Below are 18,474 nucleotides of genomic sequence, written 5' to 3'. Positions count from 1 at the left end.
TGCATTTTCCCTTCTCTCTCCCTTTCCCTCCCACCTCTCATCCCTGTTTAATGTTAATCTTCTTCTCCTGCTCTTCGACCCTACTCTGTTCTTAGTTACTCTCCTTATATCAAAGAAGACATTTGGCATTTGTTTTTTAGGGATTGGCTAGCTTCACTTAGCATAATCTGCTCTAATGCCATCCATTTCCCTGTAAATTCTATGATTTTGTCATTTTTTAATGCAGAGTAATACTCCATTGTGTATAAATGCCACATTTTTTTTATCCATTCATCCATTGAAGGGCATCTAGGTTGGTTCCACAGTCTAGCTATTGTGAATTGTGCTGCTATGAACATAGATGTAGCAGTGTCCCTGTAGCATGCTCTTTTTAGGTCTTTAGGGAATAGACCAAGAAGGGGAATAGCTGGGTCAAATGGTGGCTCCATTCCCAGCTTTCCAAGAAATCTCCATACTGCTTTCCAAATTGGCTGCACCAATTTGCAGTCCCACCAGCAATGTACAAGTGTACCCTTTTCCCCACATCCTCGCCAGCACTTGTTGTTGTTTGACTTCATAATGGCTGCCAATCTAACTGGAGTGAGATGGTATCTTAGGGTGGTTTTGATTTGCATTTCTCTGACTGCTAGAGATGGTGAGCATTTTTTCATGTACTTGTTGATTGATTGTATGTCCTCCTCTGAGAAGTGTCTGTTCAGGTCCTTGGCCCATTTGTTGATTGGGTTGTTTGTTCTCTTATTGTCTAATTTTTTGAGTTCTTTGTATACTCTGGATATTAGGGCTCTATCTGAAGTGTGAGGAGTAAAGATTTGTTCCCAGGATGTAGGCTCTCTATTTACCTCTCTTATTGTTTCTTTTGCTGAGAAAAAACTTTTTAGTTTGAGTAAGTCCCATTTGTTGATTCTAGTTATTAACTTTTGTGCTATGGGTGTCCTATTGAGGAATTTGGAGCCCGACCCCACAGTATGTAGATCGTAGCCAACTTTTTCTTCTATCAGACGGCGTGTCTCTGATTTGATATCAAGCTCCTTGATCCATTTTGAATTCACTTTTGTGCATGGCGAGAGAAAGGGATTCAGTTTCATTTTGTTGCATATGGATTTCCAGTTTTCCCAGCACCATTTGTTGAAGATGCTATCCTTCCTCCATTGCATGCTTTTAGCCCCTTTATCAAATATAAGGTAGTTGTAGTTTTGTGGATTGGTTTCTGTGTCCTCTATTCTGTACCATTGGTCCACCCGCCTGTTTTGGTACCAGTACCATGCTGTTTTTGTTACTATTGCTCTGTAGTATAGTTTGAAGTCTGGTATCGCTATACCGCCTGATTCACCCTTCCTGCTTAGCATTGTTTTTGCTATTCTGGGCCTTTTGTTTTTCCCTATGAATTTCATGATTGCTTTCTCTATTTCTACAAGAAATGCCGTTGGGATTTTGATTGGCATTGCATTAAACCTGTAGAGAACTTTTGGTAATATCGCCATTTTGATGATGTTAGTTCTGCCTATCCATGAACAGGGTATATTTTTCCATCTTCTAAGATCTTCTTCTATTTCTCTCTTTAGGGTTCTGTAGTTTTCATTGTATAAGTCTTTCACCTCTTTTGTTAGGTTGATTCCCAAGTATTTTATTTTTTTTGAAGATATTGTGAATGGAGTGGTTGTCCTCATTTCCATTTCAGAGGATTTGTCGCTGATATACAGGAATGCCTTTGATTTATGCGTGTTGATTTTATATCCTGCCACTTTGCTGAATTCATTTATTAGCTCTAATAGTTTCTTTGTAGACCCTTTTGGGTCTGCTAGGTATAGAATCATGTCATCTGCAAATAGTGATAATTTAAGTTCTTCTTTTCCTATTTTGATGCCTTTAATTTCTTTCGTCTGTCTAATTGCTCTGGCCAGTGTTTCGAGAACTATGTTGAACAGAAGTGGAGAGAGAGGGCATCCCTGTCTTGTTCCAGATTTTAGAGGGAATGCTTTCAATTTTTCTCCATTCAGAATGATGCTAGCCTGAGGCTTAGCATAGATTGCTTTTACAATATTGAGGTATGTTCCTGTTATCCCTAGTTTTTCTAGAGTTTTGAACATAAAGGGATGCTGTACTTTGTCAAATGCTTTTTCCGCATCTATCGAGATGATCATATGATTCTTATTTTTAAGTCTATTGATGTGGTGAATAACATTTATTGATTTCCGTATATTGAACCAGCCTTGCATCCCAGGGATGAATCCTACTTGATCATGGTGCACAATTTTTTTGATAAGTTTTTGTATCCGAGTGGCCAGAATTTTATTGAGGATTTTTGCATCTAGGTTCATTAGAGATATTGGTCTGTAGTTTTCTTTCTTTGAAGTGTCTTTGTCTGGTTTAGGTATCAGGGTGATGTTGGCCTCGTAGAATGAATTTGGAAGTTCTCCCTCTTTTTCTATTTCCCGAAGTAGCTTGAAAAGTATTGGTATTAGTTCCTCTTTAAAGGTTTTGTAAAACTCTGCTGTATACCCATCTGGTCCTGGGCTTTTCTTAGTTGGTAGTCTTTTGATGGTTTCTTCTATTTCCTCAATTGATATTGGTCTGTTTAGGTTGTCTATATCCTCCTGACTCAATCTGGGCAGATCATATGACTTAAGAAATTTATCTATGCCTTCACTATCTTCTAATTTATTGGAGTATAAGGATTCAAAATAATTTTTGATTATCTTCTGTATTTCTGAAGTGTCTGTTGTGATATTGCCTCTTTCATCCCGTATGTTAGTAATTTGAGTTCTCTCTCTTCTTCTCTTCGCTAGCATGGCTAAGGGTCTGTCGATTTTGTTTATTTTTTCAAAGAACCAACTTTTAGTTTTGTCAATTTTTTCAATTGTTTCTTTTGTTTCGATTTCATTAATTTCAGCTCTGATTTTAATTATTTCTTGCCTTCTACTTCTTTTGCTGTTGTTTTGCTCTTCTTTTTCTAGGATTTTGAGATGAAGTATGAGATCATTTATTTGTTGGTTTTTTCTTTTTTTAAGGAATGAACTCCAAGCAATGAATTTTCCTCTTAGAACTGCTTTCAATGTGTCCCATAGATTCCGATATGTTGTGTCTGTGTTTTCATTAATCTCTAAGAATTTTTTAATTTCTTCCTTGATGTCTTCTATAACCCATTGATCATTCAGTAACCTATTGTTCATTCTCCAAGTGATGTATTCTTTTCCCTTCCTTCTTTTATCGTTGATTTTCAGTTCCATTCCATTATGATCAGATAGGATGCATGGTATTATCTCTACTCCTTTATATTGTCTAAGAGTTTCCCTGTGACATAATATATGATCTATTTTTGAGAAGGATCCATGTGCTGCTGAGAAAAAAGTGTAACTGCTTGATGTTGGGTGGTATACTCTATATATGTCAATTAAGTCTAGGTTATTAATTGTGTTATTGAGATCTATAGTTTCCTTATTCAACTTTTGTTTGGAAGATCTGTCCAGTGGTGATAGAGGTGTGTTGAAGTCTCCCATGATTATTGTATGGTGGTCTATTAGACTCTTGAACTTGAGAAGAGTTTGTTTGATGAACATAGCTGCACCATTGTTTGGGGCATATATATTTATGATTGTTATGTCTTGTTGGTGTATGGTTCCCTTGAGCAGTATGTAGTATCCCTCTTTATCCCTTTTGATTAACTTTGGCTTGAAATCTATTTTATTTGATATGAGTATGGATACTCCTGCTTGTTTCCGAAGTCCATATGAGTGATATGATTTTTCCCAACCTTTCACCTTCAGCCTATGTATGTCTTTTCCTATCAAATGCGTCTCCTGTAGGCAGCATATTGTTGGGTCTTGTTTTGTGACCCATTCTACTAGCCTGTGTCTCTTGATTGGTGAGTTTAAGCCATTAACATTTAGGGTTATTATTGAGATATGGGTTGTTCTTCCAGCCATATTTGTTTATTTATGTTACTAAACATGGTTTGTTTTCCTCTTTGATTATTTTCCCCCCTTTAGTGTCCTACCTCCCACTGTTGGTTTTCATTGTTATTTTCCATTTCCTCTTCCTGTAATGTTTTGCCCAGGATGTTTTGAAGAGATGGTTTTCTAGCTGCAAATTCTTTTAACTTTTGTTTATCGTGGAAGGTTTTAATTTCATCTTCCATCCTGAAGCTTAATTTCGCTGGAAACACAATTCTTGGTTGGAACCCATTTTCTTTCAGTGTTTGAAATATGTTATTCCAGGATCTTCTAGCTTTCAGAGTCTGTGTTGAAAGATCAGCTGTTATCCTGATTGGCTTACCCCTAAATGTGATCTGCTTCCTTTCTCTTGTAGCTTTTAAAATTCTCTCCTTATTCTGTATGTTGGGCATCTTCATTATAATGTGTCTAGGTGTGGGTCTCTTATGATTTTGCACATTCGGCGTCCTGTAGGCTTCTAGGATTTGGGGTTCTGTCTCATTCTTTAAGTCTGGGAAGTTTTCTCGTATTATTTCATTGAATAGATTGCTCAATCCTTTGGTTTGAAACTCTGTCCCTTCCTGTATCCCAATGACTCTTAAATTTGGTCTCTTGATGTTATCCCATATTTCTTGGATGTTCTGCTCATGGTTTCTTAACAGTCTTGCTGAGCTGTCTATGTTCTTTTCAAGTTGAAATACTTTATCTTCATTGTCTGATGTTCTGTCTTCTAAGTGTTCTACTCTGCTGGTAGTATTCTCAATTGAGTTTTTAAGCTGGCTTATTGCTTCCTGCATTTCTAGGATTTCTGTTTGTTTGTTTTTTATAACCTCTATTTCCCTGTGTAGTTGATCTTTTGCTTCTTGGATTTGTTTATGTAATTCATTGTTGAAGTGATCTTTCATTGTCTGATTTTGCTGTCTGATGTCTTCCTTGAGACTCCAGATCATCTGAAGCATGTATATCCTGAATTCTTTATCTGACATTCCATCTGCTGCAGCTATTACCTCTTCTAATGTTGAGTTGACCTGCATTGCTTGTGGTCCTTTCTTTCCTTGTCTCTTCATACTGTTTGCGTTCCTTTCTACTTAGTGAAACTGTTGTGTTATTGAATTTTCCCCCTATATATTTATATTGGTCTTGTATAGTTGCAAAGTCTCCCTCGCAGGCGCGGGCGGCGGCTCTGTCCCACTGCGGGCCGCTAGGCTTCTTCTGTGGGTGGTCACAGTTCTGTCTACTTTGCAGGTGCAGGCAGCGGCACTGCCCCTCTGCAGGCCTCTGGGGCTGTACTGCCAGTGGGTCGCAGGTCCGCCTACCTTGCAGGTGCGGGGGGGAGGGGGGCGGCTCTACCCTTCCTCAGGCCACTGGGCCTGTTCTGTCTCTCGGTTGCAGGTCTGGCCTGTTTTGATGGTGGTCACAGTTCCACCTACCTGGCAGGCGCGGGGGGTGGGGGGCGGCTCTGCCCCCCAGCAGGCCCCTGGGCCTGCTCTGTGCGTGGTCACAGTTCCCTCTACCTTGCCGGTGCAGGGGGAGGGGGCGGCTCTGCCTCCCAGCAGGCCGCTGCTCCTCTTCTGCCAGTGGGTCGCAGGCCCGCCTACCTTGCAGGAGTGATTGGAAGCTCTGTCCTGCCGCGGGCCACTCGGCCTTTTTCTGTCGGTGGTCACAGTTCCACCTACCTGGCAGGCGCGGGGGGTGGGGGGTGGCTCTGCCCCTCAGCAGGCCGCTGGGCCTGCTCTGTGCGTGGTCACAGTTCCCTCTACCTTGCCGGTGCAGGGGGAGGGGGCGGCTCTGCCTCTCAGCAGGCCGCTGCTCCTCTTCTGCCAGTGGGTCGCAGGCCCGCCTACCTTGCAGGAGTGATTGGAAGCTCTGTCCCGCCGCGGGCCACTGGGCCTTTTCTGTCGGTGGTCACCTGGCAGGGGCGGGGGGTGGTGGGTGGCTCTGCCCCTCAGCAGGCCGCTGGGCCTGCTCTGTGCGTGGTCACAGTTCCTTCTACCTTGCAGGTGCAGGGGGAGGGGGCGGCTCTGCCTCTCAGCAGGTCGCTGCTCCTCTTCTGCAGGTGGGTCGCAGGCCCGCCTACCTTGCAGGAGTGATTGGAAGCTCTGTCCCGCCGCGGGCCACTGGGCCTTTTCTGTCCGTGGTCACAGTTCCCCTACCTGGCAGGCGCGAGGGGTGGGGGGCGGCTCTGCCCCTCAGCAGGCCGCTGGGCCTGCTCTGTGCGTGGTCACAGTTCCCTCTACCTTGCCGGTGCAGGGGGAGGGGGCGGATCTGCCTCTCAGCAGGCCGCTGCTCCTCTTCTGCAGGTGGGTCGCAGGCCTGCCTACCTTGCAGGAGTGATTGGAAGCTCTGTCCCACCGCGGGCCACTGGGCCTTTTCTGTCGGTGGTCACCTGGCAGGGGCGTGGGGTGGGGGGTGGCTCTGCCCCTCAGCAGGCCGCTGGGCCTGCTCTGTCCATGATCACAGTTCCCCTACCTGGCAGGCGCGAGGGGTGGGGGGCGGCTCTGCCCCTCAGCAGGCCGCTGGGCCTGCTCTGTGCGTGGTCACAGTTCCCTCTACCTTGCCGGTGCAGGGGGGGGGGGCGGCTCTGCCTCTCAGCAGGTCGCTGCTCCTCTTCTGCCAGTGGGTCGCAGGCCCGCCTACCTTGCAGGAGTGATTGGAAGCTCTGTCCTGCCGCGGGACACTCGGCCTTTTCTGTCGGTGGTCACCTGGCAGGGGCGGGGGATGGGGGGTGGCTCTGCCCCTCAGCAGGCCGCTGGGCCTGCTCTGTGCGTGGTCACAGTTCCCTCTACTTTGCCGGCGCAGGGGGAGGGGGCGACTCTGCCTCTCAGCAGGTCGCTGCTCCTCCTCTGCCGGTGGGTCGCAGGCCCGCCTACCTTGCAGGAGTGATTGGAAGCTCTGTCCCGCCGCGGGCCACTGGGCCTTTTCTGTCCGTGGTCACAGTTCCCCTACCTGGCAGGCGCGGGGGGTGGGGGGCGGCTCTGCCCCTCAGCAGGCCGCTGGGCCTGCTCTGTTCGTGGTCACAGTTCCCTCTACCTTGCCGGTGCAGGGGGAGGGGGCGGCTCTGCCTCTCAGCAGGTCGCTGCTCCTCTTCTGCAGGTGGGTCTCAGGCCCGCCTACCTTGCAGGAGTGATTGGAAGCTCTGCCCCGCCGCGGGCCACTGGGCCTTTTCTGTCCGTGGTCACAGTTCCCCTACCTGGCAGGCGCGAGGGGTGGGGGGCGGCTCTGCCCCTCAGCAGGCCGCTGGGCCTGCTCTGTGCATGGTCACAGTTCCCTCTACCTTGCCGGTGCAGGGGGAGGGGGCGGCTCTGCCTCTCAGCAGGTCGCTGCTCCTCCTCTGCTGGTGGGTCGCAGGTCCGCCTACCTTGCAGGAGTGATTGGAAGCTCTGTCCCGCCAAGGGCCGCTGGGCCTTTTCTGTCCGTGGTCACAGTTCCCCTACCTGGCAGGCGCGGGGGGTGGGGGGCGGCCGTAATTTTCTTAATAAATATATTTTCTTAATAAAATATATGTATATTATATATATATATATATATATATCAGCTAATAATAAATAAGTAATAAAATATATATATCAGCTGGGCATTGAGCTGTACACCTGTAATCCAAACAATTTGGTAGACTGAGGCAGGAGAATTGCAAGTTTGAGGCCAGCCTCAACACTTTAGCAAGATCCTCAACAGTTTGGTGAAACCCTGTATCAAAATAAAAAATAGAAAGGGCTGGGGATGTAGGTCAGTGGTATAAAGCCCCAGGGTTCAATCCCCAGTACCAAAAAAAAAAAAAAAGAATATCAGGAAAACAACAAATTCTAATTAAGACATATTCTAGGAAAAAGACAGAGACAGAGAGAGAAATATTCTTCAAAATACTTGATCAGGATTCCTCAAAAACTTTTAAGGTCCTCAAAACCAAGAAAGAAAACTCAGTGGCACAGGCTTGTAATCCCAGCAGTTCAGGAGGCTGAGGCAGGAGGATCTTAAATTCAAGGTCAGCCTCAGCAATTTAGCAAGCCCTTGAGCAATTTAACAAGACCCTGTCTCCCAAAATAAAAATAAAATGGGCTCAGGATGTGGCTCAGTGGTTAGGCACCTCTGGGTTCAATCTGGTACAAAAACAAACAGACAAATAAGAAGCTGGGCACAGTGGCACACAGCTGTAATTCCAGCAACTTGGGAGTCTGAGGCAGGAGGATCACAAGTTTGAGGCCTGCACCCTGCAATTTAATGGGACCCTAATCAACTTATCAAGACCCTGTCTCAAAATAAAAAGGGCTGGTGCTGTTAACTCAGTAGTTAAATATCTCTGGGGGCAATCACTGAGGGAAATGTAAAAGGGCAAGTCAGGGCAAGGTGGGGATTGAGTAGAGCAGAACAAAGGAACATGGAATGGGTCTTCTGATGTGGTCAACTTTCTGCTGGGAGAAAGCACTACTGGGCACAGTGGAGAGACCCAATCTGACAGACACTTCCGTACTCATAGTCCTAAGTGGAGGATCCAATAAAAAAAATAAAATAGACTTGGACCCCGATGGTAACAATAATTGATAGTGGGGAGAGCATGGACAGGGGAGGAGACAAGAAAAGGAAGATAACCATAAAAAGAATAAACCAAAACTTCCCACTGAACTCCCTGCTCAAGGACCCCTTCTCTTAGGAGAAGTCTGTCACTTTTGCAATAAACCTGCAGTTTGCTTGCTGTCTTTGTGTTCTTCAATTCTTTGCTGAATGAAGACAAGGAACCCAATACCCCTAGACTATAACATCCCCAGTAACAAAACAAACAAAATTTAAAACAAAAGAAAACAAAGAAGGAGCCAGGTGTGGTGGCACCTGCATGTAATCCCAGCTACTCAAGAGTTGAGGCAGGAGGATTCCAAAATTCGAAGTCAGTCTGGGCAGTTTAGTGAGATCCTGTTTCAAAACAATTTTAAAAGGTCTGGGCATGTAGATCAGTAGTAGAGCTCTTCCCTTGAATGCTTGATGCCTTGGGTTCCATCCTCTGTACTGCAAAGAAAAAGAAAAAAAAAAAAAAGGTCATTAAAGCAAAAACTCTTAATAATTTATGACTAAGCTTTCTAGTAAGCAAAAGTTACTTTCAAACTATTTGTGTTCTTTGTTTTGCTGTTCTGGGATGGAACCCAAGACCTTGCACATGCCAGTGAAGTGCTCTACTACTGTGTTGCATTCTGCAACCTATTTGTTTTTTACAGTTGTTAATAAAAGTGGTACTTATTTATTTATCCTCTGCAGTACTGGGGATTAAACTCAGGGGTGCTTTACCACTGAGCTACATCCCCATCCCTCCCATGTACCACTGAACCACATCCCCATCCCTCTCACTAAATTGAAGAGGCTAGCCTCAAACTTGCTATCCTCTTGCCTCCAGACTCATGGGGATTACAGTGTGAGCCACTGTGTCCACCTATAAAAGTGGCTTTTAAAAATTAATCACCTATGTGAAATTTTCTTTGTTTTCTGACTGGGTCAATTTACACATGTACAGACAATGAATTAAGAGGTTAAGATAGTTTGGTACTGTGGTGCATGCCTGTAATCCCAGTGACTCAGGAGACTTCGACAGGACAATTGCGAATTTGTAACCAGCCTCAGCTATTTAGCAAGGATCCTAAGCAATTTATGGAGGCCTTGTCTCAAAATAAAAAAATAAAAAGGACTGTGGATGGGCTCATGGGTTTAATCCTCAGTTTCAAGAAAGAAAGAAAGGGAGAGGAAAGGGAGAGAGAGAAAGAGGGAGGAAGGGAGACAAAAGCAGGAGGATCACAAGTTCCAGACCAGCCTCAGCAATTTAGTGAGGCCCTAAAGAACTCAGCGAGATCCTAAATTAAAAAAAAATAAATAAAAAGGGCTGGGGATGTAGTTCAATAGTAAATTACCTCTGGGTTCAATCCCCAGTATCAAAAAAGAGGAAAGTAATTTCTCATTGAGCAATTATGCTGACAACAGAAACCTTGTCCACTTCTCCCTGTGCAGCTAAGGAAGCACAAGGCTCTGCATCCCAACAACCTTAACTCCATGTCTGTCCAGGGCTCAGTCACGAAGCCCACAGTAGCCTGGAGTCTATTTGACTTTTTCTCATCTGCTCACTGCAGAATAATCTGCTAATCCTTTGGAAGACAAACTCTCAGCTTTGTGAATGCCGGAGAAAATATTTTTAGAATGATCATGTATATAGTGTAAATAAAGTTAAATAAACAGTCAGGAAGATGAATGTACTTATGTATAGGATTACTCGTGTTTATTTGTATTGTGGTTTCTGTGTAATTGCTTGGCATTGACACAGGAGAAGGGAGCGAAATTAGCCATAATAATTTTTGTCTCTTTTCCATCAATTTAGGCACATATAGGGAAAATAAGTGTGGATATATAATGAATCATGCATGTATTACTTTGTCTTAGACAGGATTTGATGTAGATACTCAGCTCCATGCACATTTATTTTTCAACTGAAAATGCAGGCTGAGGCTCACATCTAAGCACATTCCTCCTATTGTGCCATGTGGAGGCTTCAGCAACACAGACCCAGAACAGAAATCACTATAAAGCTCACTATTTTAATAGGCATGTATGCTGTGGTTGCTCTGGAGTTGTCACTAGGACCCCACATTCTAAGTTCGGACCGTTGCCTAGGCCAGTCAATGACTCACTTTGCTTACTGATATAGTAAGAGAATAAGTCGCACTGCCAACCATCTTCTTCAATACCCCAGTCCCAAACTGCTATCCTGTCTACAGAAAGGGAGATAGCAATAAGGTGTACAGGTGGCTAAAAAAGCTGTTCTTGGTCTTTACTTCAAAGGGTTTCCTTCCCTGCCATGTGCAGTGGTACATGCCTGTAATTTCAGTAGCTTGGGAGGCTGAGGCAGGAGGATGACAAATTGGAGGCCAGTCTTAAGAGGTCCTAAGCAACCTAGCGAGACCCTGTCTCAAAAAGTAAAACACACTGAGGATGTGGCTCAGTGGTCGAGTTTCCCTGGGTTCAATCCTTAGTACCTACCAAAAAAAAAAAAAATAGAAGAAAGAAAAGGAAAAGGAAAAGGAATAAACAGACTTTGAAGCACATTGTGCAGATATAGGGTGGGGGGACAAACTCAAATTCAGTTTCTACTATTCCCATGGCAGGCTTCTGACCTGTTTGGATTTTCTTCACATTTATCAAGCAAGCAACATTGCAGCATTGGGCACCAGCTGGGCATCCCCTAATCCAATCAAGTTCTGACACTATCTACCTGGAGACAGCATCAGAGGTTGAGGGCTCAGTTCCCAAGACTGGGTCACCCTTTAAATGACTATCACAAACCCCAGGTTGTTTTACCTGTGTTTTCTAATGACCACCTAAAAGTCAGGGTTCTCACAACCCATTCAAGTTCCATTAGATTGCACAGAAGCTCACAGAACCCAGAGAAACACTTAATTTAATCGTTTATTGAAAGAATATTACAAAGGAAACAGAGAGATGCATGGGTCTGTGAAAAGAAGGTGCGAGTGACCATTCCCACTTTGGGCATGCCACACTCAAGAACTTCCATGTGGGGCTGGGGATGTGGCTCAAGTGGTAGCGCGCTTGCCTGGCATGCGTGCGGCCCGGGTTCGATCCTCAGCACCACATACAAAACAAAGATGTTGTGTCCGCCAATAACTAAAAAATAAATATTAAAATTCTCTGTCTCTCTCTCTCCCTCTTTCACTCTCTCTCTTAAAAAAACAAAAAAACAAAAAAAAAACTTCCATGTGTTCCAACTTCCTGGAAGCTCTCCAAACTCTGACTTTTTGCGTTTTATTTTTATTATCATTATTTATTTATTTATTTTTGGTACCAGGGATTGAACCCAGAGACATTTAACCACCAAGCCATATCCCCAGCCCTTTTTATTTTGAGACAGGGTCTTACCAAGTTGCTTAGGGACTCCTTAAGTAGCTGAGGCTAGCTTTGAACTTGGGTTCCTCCTGCTTCAGCCTCTCAAGCTGCTGGGAATACAGGTGTGTGCCACAGCACCAAGCCCTTTTGGGGTTTTATAGAGACTTCTTTTCATAGACATGACTGAATGAAGCATAGACAATCCTGTGGATTGTGTTTGGGTATAACATCTAATAGACTGAGTGGGGAATTCCAATAAGGCCTGTCCAGGTTTCCCTTGACCTCTCTGTGCAATAGAGGTATGGGTATATATTTAGGGCATTCCCTCTGAAATGGTGGGAATCTTATGAAAATGCCAGTCAGATAATTTCTTTCTGGCAAGCTCCACTGAAGATTAGAGTTTCTATAATTTCCATCAGATTCATGTTTGGATTTTTTTTTTTTTTTTTTTTTTTTTTTTGGTACCAGGGATTGAACCCAGAGGCACTTAACCACTGAGCCACATCCCCATCCCTTGTTTTAAAAAATATTTATGTAGAGGCAGGGTCTTGCTGAGTTGTTTAGGGCCTCATTAAATTACTGAGGCTGGCTTTGAATTTCGATCTTCCTGCCTCAGCCTCCTGAGCCACTAGGACTACAGGGTCGTGCCCACCACACCCGGCTAGTTTTCAAGAAAGAAAATGTGGCAGGTGTGATGGCACATGCCTGTAATCCTGTTACTGAAGGCTCTGTCCTGATCCCCAATGCCAATCTAATAATGAGGACACGGTTTTGAGAAAAAAGAAAAAGAAGTCCAAAGCCAGCCTCAGCAACTTTGAGGCTGACCTCAGCAATTTAGTGAGGCCCTAAACAATTTAGCAAGACCCTGTCTCAAAAATAATAAAATTTAAAAAGGCTGGGATATAGCTCAGTGGTGATGCAGCTCTGGGTTAAATCCCCACTTCCAAAACATAAAATAAAATAAAATAAGCTGAGCTGAGGGGGTAATTCAGTGGTAAGAACGTCCCTGAGGGTAAGAAAGTCAACACTTACATAAAACCAGTGAAAGTATTTTTGTTGTTGTCGGAAATGGAACCCAGGTCTCCTACACACAAGTACTCTACCAATGAACTACACCCCAGCCCAACAAATGAAAATCTTAATTAATCTTACGATAATAAATAATCCTTTATAGAATTAGTTATCAATTATTAAAATTAGAAATTCGTATTAGGACCCAGGATAGTCACAATACCATATCCTCTAGGTACAGAACTTTCAATTCCAATGGTAACATTCTGTTACTTGCTGGCCTTGGGCTTTTACAAACACTGGCTCTTGGAAACTGGAGAGGGTAAAGAAGAAAGGGCCTTTCCTCTATCTAAGCCAGATTCTCTGACTTATCTTTCAGTTTATTTACAGGACTCTGCAGCACACATTCCCCAAACCCCTTATCCACTTTGCACCTCCCTATTTTTTTTTTCAAACCTTAAAGAACATGTGGAAGCCTGGCACAGTGGCCCATGCCTGCAATCCCAGTGACTAGGGAGGACCGCAAGTTCAAAGCCAGCCTCAGCAAAAAGTTAGGCACTAAGCAACTCAGTGAGACCCTATCTCTACATAAAATACAAAATAGGGTTGGGGTTGAGGCTCAGTGGTTGAGTGTCCCTGAGTTCAATCCGTGGTACTCCTCCCAAAAAATAAAAATAAAAAAGAGCATGTGGATGTCCCTCCTAAGATCACACAGCTCTCCAGGGCTACCATGCTTATACTGATTTGTAATCACTTAGTTGACCTCCAGGTTAGCATTCTCTCCTCCACAAGATTGCAAGTTCTTAGAAGATAAGACATGGTCTAGAGATAGGAATTTGGAAATAAAAAGAAAGATACTGTGTCTCAAAGGAATTGCCCGGAATTCATTGAAATGCAGGAAACACCCACTAAAATTATAAGTACTGAGCCCTCACCCTTAACCCATGCCCTTGTAACCTGAGGGCAGTGCTCAAGCACAGGAAATACTGGCAAAATTGTGTAGCTCCACCTCCAGCCAGCCTTAGCAACTGTCCTTCTATAAATAGTAGCACCCTACACCACAGGGGTTGCTGTCTCTCTCTCTGGAGCCAGCCTGCCTTCTCTCGTGAATGTGTAGTCCTTGCTTTATCCCAGAGGCATCTCTCTTGAGATTGCCCCCATTTTTCCTTGAATATTGAATCTACTTTCCTAAATAAACCTCTCTCTAAGCCTTTGACTGGCACATGCTGTAATTCTTTTCCATCACATATGCAAGAAACCCCCTGGTCCTGAGTTATATTTTCTCTTCCCTCTGGGAACTCCTTGAAACCTACTTCAGAGATGTCTTCTCCAGTGACAGTCTGATTGGATTTTTCCCCTTTAACATTATCTATTGTCTAATATTGCCTGGAGCACAGGAGGGACTCAACAACTATTTGCTGAATCATTTAATATGCCTTGATTGAACCCAGCATACAGCTTAATGAAACCCTTAAACAAGTGTCACCTGGTAGGTTAAACTCCTGGATTAAATCTATCTCCCATTTTTTCAGGGGCAGAAGTAACTTCCACCTGAAGAAGTAGAGCTTGGAAAGGATCTTTTACCTTTTAAATTTATATCAGACGATGAGAGGAGGGCTGTTAGTATAAATAGCCAAAAGAAGACTCAAAGAAGTTCTTTGAATTTAGAACTAATACAACCAGTGGATTTCCTCTGCCGCTTAACATCTTAACTGAGAGAGGGTAAGTAAGAATTAGACTTTTACAGTGTAACCAGACATTTTCACCAACTGCCACATATTTCATATGTAAATGGAAAGTATGAAATTTATTTCTTGCCGACATAAAATAGTAAAAATGGTTATCGGGCTGGAATTGTGGCTCAGTGGTAGAGCACTTGCCTAGTATGTGAGAGGCACTGGGAATGATTCTCAGCACCACATACCAATAAATAAATAAATTAAAAAATTCATCAACAACTAATAAAATACAAAAAATGGTTTGGTATTGTTTGGGCATTTAAATTTACTATTACAGCAAATGAGTTTTTAAAATGTCTTTTAAAACATTTGTCTTGTAAATTGTTCTTTTTAATTGAGAAGTGATTTTCTGGCTGGGGATGTGGTTCAAGCGGTAGTGCGCTCGCCTGGCATGCGTGCTGCCTGGGTTGGATCCTCAACACCACATACAAAGATGTTGTGTCGCCGAAAAACTAAAAAATAAATATTAAAATTTCTCTCTCTCTTTCTCTCTCTCCTCTCTCTCTTTAAGAGAAGAAGTGATTTTCTTTTTCTTTTTTCTTTCTCTTTCTTTTTTTTTTGTGTGGAGGGAATGGTTCCTGGGGATTGAACCCAGGAGTGCTCTATCACTGGACTATATCCCCATACCTTTTTGTTTTTTGAGACAATGTCTAAATTACTAAATTCCTGAGACTGACCTTAAACTTGCCATACTCCTGCCTCAGCCTTCCAAATTGCTGGCATTACAGATGGGCATCACCCTTCTGGCAAGAATTAAGATAATTTTCAAATAAAACTTTGTGTGTGTGTGTGTGTGTGTGTGTGACAAAATCAAATCTTTATTTTTGAAACAACCTAATTCACATGTAGAATAAATGTGAGGATCCAATTTGAGGGGAATTTTAAACCATAATAATCTGTTGATATCTTGAGTTATTTCTCGATGAACTTTCTATTAAGATCACCTTCAAAAAAACTTGTTTAATATGAAAGCTAAGCCTTATTCCCCTTCAACTAAGCCTTAGATTAAAGCACAGTGGAACCAAAAGTGCTGTAACACTAAAGTTAACTTGTAACATCTTTGTACAAACCTGAAGAAACCAGGCTCCGAGTTGCACACCTGTAATTCCAGAGGCTGGAGAGCCTGAGGCAGGACCATCAAAGTTTGAGGTCTGCCTGGGCAAATAACAAGTGTTGGGGATCTAGTGCAGAGGTAGAGTGTCCTGGGTTCAATCCCTAGTACCGCCCCCCCACCACACACACACATAAAGGGAGGGGGGCAGAAACACTGGCAGTAAAGCAAAGTTGAATTTTCCTTCATAAAGTGAACAGTTTTTTCCTTTATTTGTTTTTGCAGTGCTGGGTATGGAACCCTATGTCTTGCCCATGCTAGGCAGATATTGTCATGAAACTACATACATCTCCAGCCAAGAAATGAAAATTTCTGATATTTTAAAAAAATTTTGTGATTGGAGTTCATGGTTTTAATACTTGAAGTTTTCTCAAGTTGCTTTCATTGTCCAGGGCAGTTTGATTTCCTACTCTTATTGTGTCTGGGTAGAAATAATCATTATCTGATTAGGAAAGTTGTTTGCAAAAATCAACACTTAGGAGAATTGTATGAAAGGGAGCTATTCCTGTTGTTACATTTCCAATTTGCCAAAAGCAGTTAACCTTAGAATTCTTAGTTATTCACGGTTCTTAAAAGAAATTCTAATTTTCTATAAATAACATATTAAATAAACCCTGAAATTACTAACTCCCTACTGTCTTAAGCAAGGTGGTTTGTTTATTCAAACATTATTTTCAAAGTTTTAATCTGAATATTTTGGTTCAAATGATTGTGAATACTAATAAGTGTGAGGGTGGAGGAAATGTGCCATACCTAGCAGTCCAAGTATGTACTACTTCACATTATAGAATTTCAGCTTTTTGTATCTGCTTTTTCTTCATAAATTAGCTTTATTGTCATCATCTACTTACAGTTCTAACAGTTCTTTTATCTCTTGATGAATTAAGGAACTCTGCTAATCTTGGGTAGAAGAAAACAAACTCCACCCTGCCACCCTTGAAAGCAAACTTACAACCTCAAATTAACAATCCCTCCCTCATTATCTCATTTTGAGTCAAAGCGGTGACTCACTGTTCATTTCTGAGCAGTTCTTACCATAGATCTCAGGCTCCTCGGTTGGCTTTCTCTATATTACTGCTCAGATCATAGTTTCCAGAATATCCTCTCTCATTCTCTTTGGTCAGCCCAGCCACAATTTACAAGATATAAAATTTTAAGGTGGATGTAGTCCATATTTGTAATCCCAGGAACTCGGTAGGCTGAGGCAGGAGGCCTGAAAGTTTAAGGCCAGCCTTAGCAACATGGCAAGAACTTGTCTTAAAAAAAAAAAAGGGCTGGGGGGATGTTGCTCAGTGGGGTAAAGTGCCAATAAATAAATAAATGAATAAATAAAAGTATTACCATTAATCCAAAAAGTTGCATCATGCTCCCTTTGAAGTTAGTACCTTCCCAATGCCTAGAACCCACTTATATGCTTTCTATTACCATGGCTTTTGTTTTTATAGAATTCTATGTAAGTGGAATCATACAGTATGTAATTATTCCACTCACCCCCAGGGCTGACTGGAGGGGTGCTCAAACACTGAGCCACACCCCCAGCCCTTTTTATTTTTTATTTGATAAAAGGTCTTGCTAAATTACCTAGGGCCTCACTAAGTTGCTGAGGCTGATTTTGAACTTGCAATCCTACTGTCTCAGCCTCCTGAACTGCTGGGATTATAGGCATGTGCCACCATGCTCGGCTCAGTATGTAATCTTTTATGCAGAGGTGGGAGTAGGGTGAGGGGAACACTTAATGTTTGATTTCTTTCACTCAACACAATGCTTTTGGGATAGTCCTGCACTTCTACTTGAATATGTACTTTGGGTCTATGGCCGTACCACTTTGAAAACATGTGATTTTTATCTGAATCTGTAGTTTGGTACTTTGATAATGCCAAATCCATTAAATGGCTATGCTGGCATATATTTACTAGCCTGTGTTATTGATAGGCATTGGGTTGTTGCTGGATTTCAGCTGTGAGTAAAGCTGCTTTAGAGATCTTCTGTAGTAGTCTGTAAGGACATGAATTTATTCTTTGGTGACAAAATAGAAGACTAGAACTGCTAAAGTGCATGATAAGAATTTAACTTCTTCAAAAACTGTTACACTCCAAAGCGGCTTTCATACCAGACACATATGAGAATTATAGTTGCTTTGTATCTTTGTTTAGCATTTATGTTATTTTAATTTGCATTCCCCTGCTGAATAATCATGAACATCTTTTAATATACTAATTTGTCATCTACTTCTAAGTATGATATGCTAAGCTGTGATTATTTTATTTGTAATTTGTTGTTTCTTTGATCAGATGGTTTACAGTTTTCTTCATATTTCATAAATAGTCATTATTTCATTAAATATTTTTGGTCTGAATCCTTACCCCCCTCCTATCTGAGACTCTACTTTATATGTTATTTAGGCCACTTAGTTGCTCCATAAAATTTCCAGATCTTTTCTGAATTTCATTTTGGCGTTTCCATTGCTTTGTCTTCAACTGCACAAGTCTGTACTCTGCCTTGCCTATTTGTCTCATCCTATGTGTTTTTCATCTAAGACACTGTGTTTTTTTTTTATCTCAAGAAGTTTGATTTGGCTGTTTTTACATTTCCTAATTCTTTTATCATAATACCCATGTTTTTCTCTAACCTTTTTGAGCATATGAAGTGTATTTGTTTTTTTTTTTTTTTTTATTGTGGGGGTCTATGTTGCCCAGGCTGCTGCCCTCTAACTCCTGGATTCAAGGATTCTCCTGCTTTAGCCTCCTCAGTAGCTGGCACTACAGAGGCATACCACCACATTTGGTGAAATATACTGAAAATGTAAAAAGCAATC

The 18,474-nt window shown here is 42.4% G+C and overlaps 1 protein-coding gene across 2 annotated transcripts in view; it reads right to left on the bottom strand.

Moving 5' to 3' along the window:
* LOC124082149 (translation initiation factor IF-2) overlaps positions 1–18,474 on the bottom strand; it is a 70,188-nt gene that overhangs the window by 31,540 nt on the left and 20,174 nt on the right. For both annotated transcript variants that reach the window (XM_058573998.1, XM_046428619.2), the window contains exon 2: positions 8,754–8,927. The gene's annotated coding sequence lies outside the window, so the exon portion shown is untranslated. The remainder of the gene's footprint in view (positions 1–8,753; positions 8,928–18,474) is intronic.

This window comes from Marmota monax, unplaced genomic scaffold (genome assembly GCF_021218885.2).
Source record: "Marmota monax isolate L192 unplaced genomic scaffold, Marmota_monax_Labrador192_F-V1.1 WCK01_AAM20220418_F8-fsc00044, whole genome shotgun sequence".
In the NCBI taxonomy this organism is placed as follows: domain Eukaryota; kingdom Metazoa; phylum Chordata; class Mammalia; order Rodentia; family Sciuridae; genus Marmota; species Marmota monax.
This window is presented reverse-complemented; position numbering and strand designations above follow the sequence as displayed.